Genomic DNA, 9,071 nt, shown 5'->3' on the forward strand with positions numbered 1-9,071 from the left:
TTTATTTCAGAAGCGGCGCGACCTATCGAGGATATTTTATCGAGTCTGTTTGCACGGGAAACACGGCGTGCCGGCGGTTGATTTGCAAAACGCGATTGATTGGAAGCTGGCTGCATCGTTAAAATATTTGCACGGTCGCCGCATCTCCGAGCTTGAAAAAGTCGCTTTGATGTTATTGATGCAAATGAACGGACGCTTCTTTCTTTTAATTAAAGTAATGCGGCCGAAACGATCGGCAAATTGAAGTAGTCGTGATGTTGCGCCAATTTTAAACGTTCTGTATTTCAAACGTTTCGTTGTTAACATTTAATCGTACGCTTTCTGAATTCTTTGTAAACCGTTTTCGTTCTCGATTCTCGTGAATCTAGAACGTGATGCGATAAATAAATATGAGAGAATAATGATACGTGATTGCTAACCATTATTCTATAGTCTCGTATATTAATAAATTTGTCTAAAGAGAAAGAATCAAAATTGGCGGTAGTATAAATTCTCCAACGTATTTCGTAAGTGTGGCTATAGTAGATAGTAGAGTGGAAGATAAAAGATAATAATTAAAAATATGACGATACTTATAAGTATAATTATCCACTATTCTTATCCTTTTTTCTTCGTGCTTTTAGCGGATAAAAGATGAAAAACGAAGATGGTTGAATGAATTCTGATATAGAAATACGTAAACTGAAGTTACACATTAAACTTGAAGTCGATGAGATGAAAATATCAGGAAATTTAGAAAACAGTTTTGAGAAAATTAGCTCCAAATACGCTTTCACGCGCTCTACATTCTTCAAACTGCTTAACCATCTTTAATTGTCAAATTCAAACATAAACTTCAAACATGTACTTTCTTAACATGTACTTAAAAGTATCACATCTAACTATAAACTTTGATCTTCAAACATACAGTGACTAAAAAATTATTGGTACACCATTGAATTTATTATATCATTTACATACCATAATGAATTAGGTCCAAATATATTTGCCGTATCGTTTGGTAATACTTTCGTACGACTGTCAAAGATTTGATACCATGAAAATGAAATGTAAGATCTGACAAAAATCCGCTTCATTGGCATACAAGCATATGTGCCAATACTTTCTGCAGGCATTTCGTTTAACCATTAAGAGAATTTACTAATACAGAAAGCTCGCTGAACGTAAAACAAATCGTTAGATATTCGAGGCACGCGGACGAAATCCTGTCTATATCCTGATTAACCAGGCTATCTATCGCCTGCCTGCTCAAAGGCTAGCAAACAGCATCGCATTGGTGCATAAATTAAAATAAAATGCAACGAAACCGCGGAATTTTCGTCGGTGGTCGACGTAACGACGTCGACATCGTAATTTTCGCTCGTCCACAAAACGTGGATATGTCATTCATTGTGGTTCGTCGAGCAGGACATACTTTACTGGCTCGGGTATTACTCGTTCAAACCACCCGTGCCTAGTTTATTTATACGCGCATGTATACGTTATCGTTAAAGTGTGAAATGATGTATCTTCGCTGACAGCTTCCGTCCCCTCGTTTCCCACGAGCGGGCGCGCGCGCGCGTTCACCAGAATGCACCCCCGAACCGCGTGCTTTCCGCGCGCGGACCACCGTTTCGCCTGATAATTGGGTTACGCGCGAAAAGCATTACCCCCTCGATCAGGGGACCCGATCTTTTTGGTCCGATGATAGGAGAGACAGACGACCTAGCCAACTTTTCAGCTGTTGCCGATGCACGCCACGGCAAAAAACAGCCGGCTGGAAAATTATCGATCACCTTTGAACACGCTGGCTCGAGTGTTTTTTTATTAAATGCATCACGAACCGGATGAGATTCTTCGATATAAAGGCTTGCGAATTTTTCGATGCAATAAATTCCGGTTTTGCTGCTTCGATTAATTTTACCTTTGATTGATGCCGGCTTCCTATTCCTTTTCAGTTATTAATATAGGATATTGCCGTATCGTTTTACCGATTTTTTTTCTGGTATGCTTCTTTCGCAGATATTTATTGATTTTTATCTATTCATATAGCGAAATGTACAATTTTTTAAATATTGACTCTTCATTTGTAATGGCGCCGAATATAGCGTATCCTGAGTGAATGTTTAGTCGTTTATAAATGGAAGGCTTTTATAGACACGTTAGGTGTGTTGCGGGGAACATTTTGAAACGTTATCGTCAACGGTGATTAGAAAAATTACAAGATATTCGTTACAAGTATATATTTCGCAAAAATCGAAATATTTGGACAGGGAATTATTCGTTATATTAGCAAGTTACAATATTTAGCAAAGTGCTAATTATATATATATTTGAAACAACTGTTCGTCTTGTATACTAATTTTTTACCAAGTTCATGTCCGCGCTAAATACGTTACAGCTCGTTAATCGTATTAATCACGCGTTATTACACAATTTTCTGTGCTAATTGTTCAAATGCTTTCGTGAGCCACTATATTTGTAAGTATACTTCGAGCGTATTTATCGAACATAACTTAAATAACAATTCTATCGATACGACCATTCCTATACCGCTTATTTGGATCGTTATCTCGATATCACTTTTGTATTATATTTATCCATGATATTGAACATGAATTGTCTGATATTCTTCGATACTTTTCGAAGCAGTCTTGCAATTTCCTCGAGCGCCACGTTTCTTTCAAGATACAAATGGAAAGAAATTCCTGGTCTGAAGTTACAAACCAAATTTATACATTTAAATATATAATACATTCCGTGTTCTTGAAGAGAAAAGAATACGACCAGTGGTCATACAAAAGGAATAAAAAAGAATCCGTTTCCCTTACAATCTGTTTAGAAGTATGGACTAGTTTCGAATAAAGATTAGCAATTTCAAGTTCCCGAAATCGCCGTTCTTCGTTGAAAGCAGAAAGGGGCAGGTTAAATCCATAATGATTTATACCGCGCCCTAAACTGGGATTCCCGGGTAACGCGAGTTTCTTCTTTTATTTCGTAGGCCCTTTCGCCCCTAGTAGAATCCCAAATCTCTTCGTGAAGACGTCGTTCCCTCCGTTTGCTCCCTCATCCCCTCCGACCCTCGATCTTTCAACGATCGAACGTTCGGAAAAATAATTCGATCGCCTCGATTTCCTCCGAGTGACGGCGGGTAGCAGGTGCGTTCCGCTCAGCATCCGTCATTTCGCGAGTCGTCGTCGTGTTTCGACGTGAGTCTCAGTTTCCACCCTCGCAAAGCCCGAAGATTACATCCTCGACATGCATTTCCCCCCCGGCAGCACGGCGTGGTCGCCTCTCGACGAGCTGTTTCGGAGGGTCGACCACGAGGACACGCGTAACGACCAAAGATCCTCGAAGCGGCGACGGGATAGCAAAGACTCTCTCGTCTACCCGATATATCCTTCGTTCATACGTGTCGTACTTGGAAATCGCGCTGCTTCGAACCGCTCCAATAATTCGGATCTCGTATTTTGCCATTTTCCCAAAACCGTCCCGTCTACGCTTCCTTCTTCCCCACCTTCGCTGCTCGCTCGTCCCCTTTCCAAACGGATTTTACGGCCACCCATACCACGCGACCAGCCTCCCCAAAACAACCGCCTTCACGTACGTGACCGGAGTGAGCAAACGTGCTCTCGCGCCAGGGCTCAAGGAAACCAGTCCGCACGACGGAGTTTTCAGACCGTACCAAGTTCGCACTCGGAACTCGGCAAACACGCGTGCAGCCCACCTACACGCTTCCTACGTGGCCTTTTTTTCGAGACGTTCCGCCTCGAGCGCGATTCCGCTCCAACGTCCTAACCGCCTGAACAAAGCTAACCGCCTGGCTTCTTTTCGTTCCGCGGAACTTTGAATTCGCGGATACGTAGCCGATATGGCTCCCAGTTAGGTAACCTTCGCGTGGTACAGCTATAACGAATGGTTATGGGGGCGGCCGATCGTGGGAGGTATTACGTATCGACGAGAAAGTATTGTTTTAGCGGCATAAGTTTCGGGATAAGATTTTACACGGTGCTAGGATTCAAGATGAAAAATATGCATTTGAGAAATTGTCGACGATACAAGAGATTTCATTGCATTTTACGAGTGCCGTGAGTTAACGGTTTAATAAACGTATCGCGGTATTCTGAACGAATGCCGCAAGTTTTAGCGTATCAAGAAAACGTACTTTACTGTTGGTAATCGGTATAACTTTTAATATCTGCGATATCTGGCTTATCATTAATCGATGCAAGATGAAATTTTTCGGTAATTTCTGTCGATTTAAGAGAAACAAAAAACAAAATTACTTGGTATTAAAGGCGTAAATTTTTCTCGGCAGAAATAACGTAGCAGCTCTTTATGAACGAATTTTACATTGCCTCGGTTATCGATGGACGAGAAACAATTGTAAATTAATAAGTCATCTAATCGAGGAAGATCCTAAATTTCTTACTTTATTAATAAATCTATAAACACGTAAAATAGTGGGAAAATTTTACTTTCGAAAGCTTATATATTTTTTAAGCGATTAATTTGCTCCTCGTGCAGAATTACCAATCTGTGGTATGTTAAAAAAAGCTCGGTTGCCAGAATCTTCATAAATTCCGATCTGAAATGCCATGAAAATTTAAACTACAATGTAACCGGAGTTATCGATCGTGACTTTAAAACGTTCGATTAAAAATTCACATTTTAAAACAATACGAACATCATGGAATTTATGACGTTTTCCTGTAGAGTACGAGCATCGACGAATTCATCCTCCCCTTTCGCTCGGTCGGCTTTGGCTGGCGCGGTGCATCGATCAAATCAGACATAAATTATTCAGGTTTCAGGTCACGCGTGCACGTTTAGCGGAAATGGAATCCATTCTACTGTCCTTCTTCGAGGTATTTTCGAGACCGTAAAGGCCGATTGCTCCCGAAGCGACAGCTGCTGGGACAGCCCTTTCGCATTTGTCTTAATTTCTCGAGATGGTGGTACAGGCCTGATTTCTCCGAATTACGAGCCAGATGAATTAGCTCGCCGAAGATTACGCTTGCTAGTTAGAACAATCTCCTTGGCACTGCCAAAGTCAGGTATAATGACGGGTCTCTCCTTACCAAGGGGATGACGATTTCCAACCCTCCACGAGTCGCTCCTATCGAAAGACCTCTCTGTTCTCTCGAGAATTAATGATTGTTTTGGATTAGTTCGGTAATCGCATCGTGCTCCTTGAGGCTTCAAAAGTAACACCACCACCATCGAATCCCGTTCGCGGGAACGTTCATTTATTTCTTGCGACCGTTGTTGTCGCACCCCTTGTACGCGGTAAGAAGCATTTGTCAATTTTCACTGCGATAAAAGTTTCCGTGAAACTCGCAAAAGACTACCGTCACGTTACGATCGTGTACTTTTAATGCATTAATAGCATTCGTTAAGCATTTGTTAAGAGGATGAATTCCTCTTAGTTACATGAGCACTTTATTGACTATCGTCATCCGCAAAAATGTTATTAAAAGTAAACAATGTTTACTGTTTCGTCCGTTCCATGAATTCACAATTAATAGGAATCTATTGTTTCTATAATATGGATCGATTGTATCGAATATCTTCCCAAATAACGAGTACTGACAAAAACATGGATCGGCTTATTTTTGGTCTAAATCCATTAGAAGGAACTGTATGAAAATAAATGACCATACGACTGCGACTCCTCGTGAGTTTTATTTTGTGACGGCTAAAGTTTTCATTGAACCATAATAAAGTGCAGTTGTGAATAACAGCTTTTTTTTATTACGCTTCTGTTACCTTACTTCATTACAAAGTCGTGAAAACGTCTCTTCGAAATTTATTATTAGTCATGTAGGAATTAGTTTTTAACTTTTTAGAAAATTATAATATGCACGCGTGTAGGAATAGAGTAAAGAGAGAAAGAACAAAATTACAATTTCAAATATATTTGGTATAATAAAGCACGGAAGTTGCGTATTTTTATTACCGTTATAAAGTCATTAAAAACGTTTTAGACACATAAGTTTCATTAAAACGAAAATTTTATGATCACATTACTGTTCAATTCTGAACGTAATGAATATCCATAATGCACGACCTCATTATTTCAATTTTTGTTAAATTAAATTTTTCCTTTCTGATAATAAATGAGCATATTAAGCTCTAATGTCCGTAAAATGTTTCACGGAAAAACGTTGAAATTTTAACTTTGAAGTGACTGAAGGTGGAAAAAGATTCCTAAAGTAAAATCTAAAAATCTAAAATATATTCTTTGATACATTAATTCATATATTTTTATAATTCTTTTCTTTCTCTTGGAAAAAGTAGACCAGACTATAATGCGTTAAAGCTATTGATTAAGAAAAATCGTGATTGAAGTTACGCGAAACCAATATTTGCTTAATATGTAGTAATATAATTACTACATTCGTGCTATTTTAATAAGCATGTTTAAAAAACTTTCAAGCTTAACAAATTTTCCCTGTTAGTCTTCTATTTTCGATATAGCAGAAAAAGGAAATGAGAAACATAAAGTTCTCTTATCGATATTTAAAAAATTGTCTTTGCTTATATTTTATTTTTTCGAGACCCTTTTAACGAGAGAATTCCACGTTATCAAATCAATAAAACGCTGTTCCCAATGGTATACGACGAAGAAAAAGAAAACAGCCGGTTACATCCCCCGATGCAATAAAAACCGTGTGTAACGTGGAAATGCGCAAAAATGGGCGATAACGCGGGCCCGAAAATTTTACGGAATCTACGATATATTCAAAATTTATTGCGCGCTTGCAGTATCCAGCTTAAAATACGGACGATTTATTTGGTTCTCGTCTTACGTTAGACATAAATTTCTACTTAACCTGGAATTTAGATCGCGTGCATCCTCCGCATAGTAGCACGAGACGTTACCCTCTTCTTTTGCGCCTTGCCTCGATATATCTAACGGCTGTAAGACAAAATCTAGACGTGCAATCTCCCTCTTGTCCCTTTTCTTTGCAGACTCTCTCTCACCGCGGTATCGACTGCTCGATATTGGCCCGACGACTTTCTTCCGACGTTTCCCAGCTACAACTTCGTGATTCACGATTCCTTCGCCTCGATCTCACCGAGATTAATGTCGCGTCGCGCGTCGCCCCGCGTTTTAGAACGTCAACGGGTGTTTTCTATTAAACGTTCAGCTCCTTTCGATCGACCACTTAACTGCTATTGTGGGACGATATCTATTTCTTGTCTGATTGATCGTTTAATATTCCTTGCCAGCAAATTTAAAATACAATAGTGTTATTTCAGTTTGAGAAGGGTGATCCTCTTTCTCACTTGTTTATACATAAATATGTACAGTGCGTCGCGAAAATCTTTGTACACTTACTGTAGAAGATTTACAATAGACGATTTTTTTTAATGGAAGGACGAACATTTTCATTTTTATACATTTTCACCGTATTTCTGACTTTCGTATTTCATTTCGTAGAATATGAAACCAATCTAGAAGTGTTTGTAAGAGTTGCAAGATGTTTATTGTAAACATACACTTGTTAAAGTCTTATCACAGCATTAGTATCAATAATAAATCCTAAAAGATCCTAATAAATATTAAAACGTATTAACATTGCAGATAATTGACCGTGTAAATAGTTTTATGTAAATAGGATTTGTTTCGAACTTAATCTATAGAATTCTACGAAAATTCGTTGTACAACGTGTAACATTGTATAACGTAAGTAATACATTCAAGAAAAGTGTCACAAGCATATGGTATATGTCTTTTAGTTCGTCGTTGAAAAATTTTATAAAAAAATTACTATAAAATGCTGTTATTTTCTTTGTTTTTTGTTGGTAAGTGATTATCTTTCACTTTAAAAATTGTACATATGTTGTGTATATTTCCTTGTCGAATACTTGCTTTAAAAATGTATTAAAGAATGTGTATCGAATATCGACTTTTAATTTCGTGCTGGATGTACATATTTCTGCTGGTAGAATATTTTTCATTCGGAATGTTGTTTAAAACATTATCTGAATTGTGATACAAACACGAAGAAGATGGTTCTATATAAAAACGCAAATAAAAGATGTATATAAAAGAAATAATAACTTTTACGAAAATTCTTTGAATAGAAAGTTACTTTATAGATTCATTCAACTTTTTATTTTATACAAGAGCATATAATTCTTATTTTATTGAAATTATATGAAAAATTACAGTATATATTTTATTGATACTTAAATCGTGAAAACTGAAAGAAAGATATAGTAAAAGATATACAAAATTGAAACAATGCCAACAGTTGGTAATACATATGAATAAATTTTGTGAAATGTTAATACGATTATGTCACAGTACGTTAAACAGTAAAGACAATGATTAAATTTGACGTTTAATGCCAAGATTCATATCCGAATTATCGACTACACGATCGGCCCAAAATATGGTTTGCCTATTGCAATAAATTTGATTCCGAATAATCAGTAAATTGCATAGAATAAAATTGTCATAAATATCACAATATCAAACAAAAATTATTATAGATCATTTTATTCTACATTGCAATAAATTTTAATATTAGACTCTCGTCTGTAAAAGAAACTTTCAGGAAAAAATGTTAATCGAACATTACAACCGTTAAAGTTTTTCTTTTCAACAGATGATAAAAATTTTATGATTTCGCTTGTGTCTTCGATAACCTATCATAGTGATCGCTGTGACTGTAAACAATTGGCTAAAGGAAATTATCGTACAAGATATACATTATGGCACAAATATCCCTACTGAACGTTATTCTTTTCTACATATACTTATTTCCACCATAGGTTATTGAATCTTTCTCCAACTAACGGAGCTCTGGTGGCGCGAAAGCATCGAACGAGGAAACCTAAAACGGCTGCTTTTCTTGTATTATAAAATGGTCACCCCTAGGGAACAATATGTGGCAACGTTTAATCGGGATGGACTTTAGAACGTCATCCTGGCTTGTGTATTTTATGAGATTCCGCCATCTGTTGAGTCGACACATCCGATAAAATAAATACGATGTATTAAGTTTGTGAAATATGCGTGTCCATCAACTACGCGACTTAGGGTGAATATTTTATGAAGGCCGTTGAAGAGGAACTCG

Source organism: Bombus fervidus, chromosome 2, assembly GCF_041682495.2.
Source record: "Bombus fervidus isolate BK054 chromosome 2, iyBomFerv1, whole genome shotgun sequence".
Lineage (NCBI taxonomy): Eukaryota > Metazoa > Arthropoda > Insecta > Hymenoptera > Apidae > Bombus > Bombus fervidus.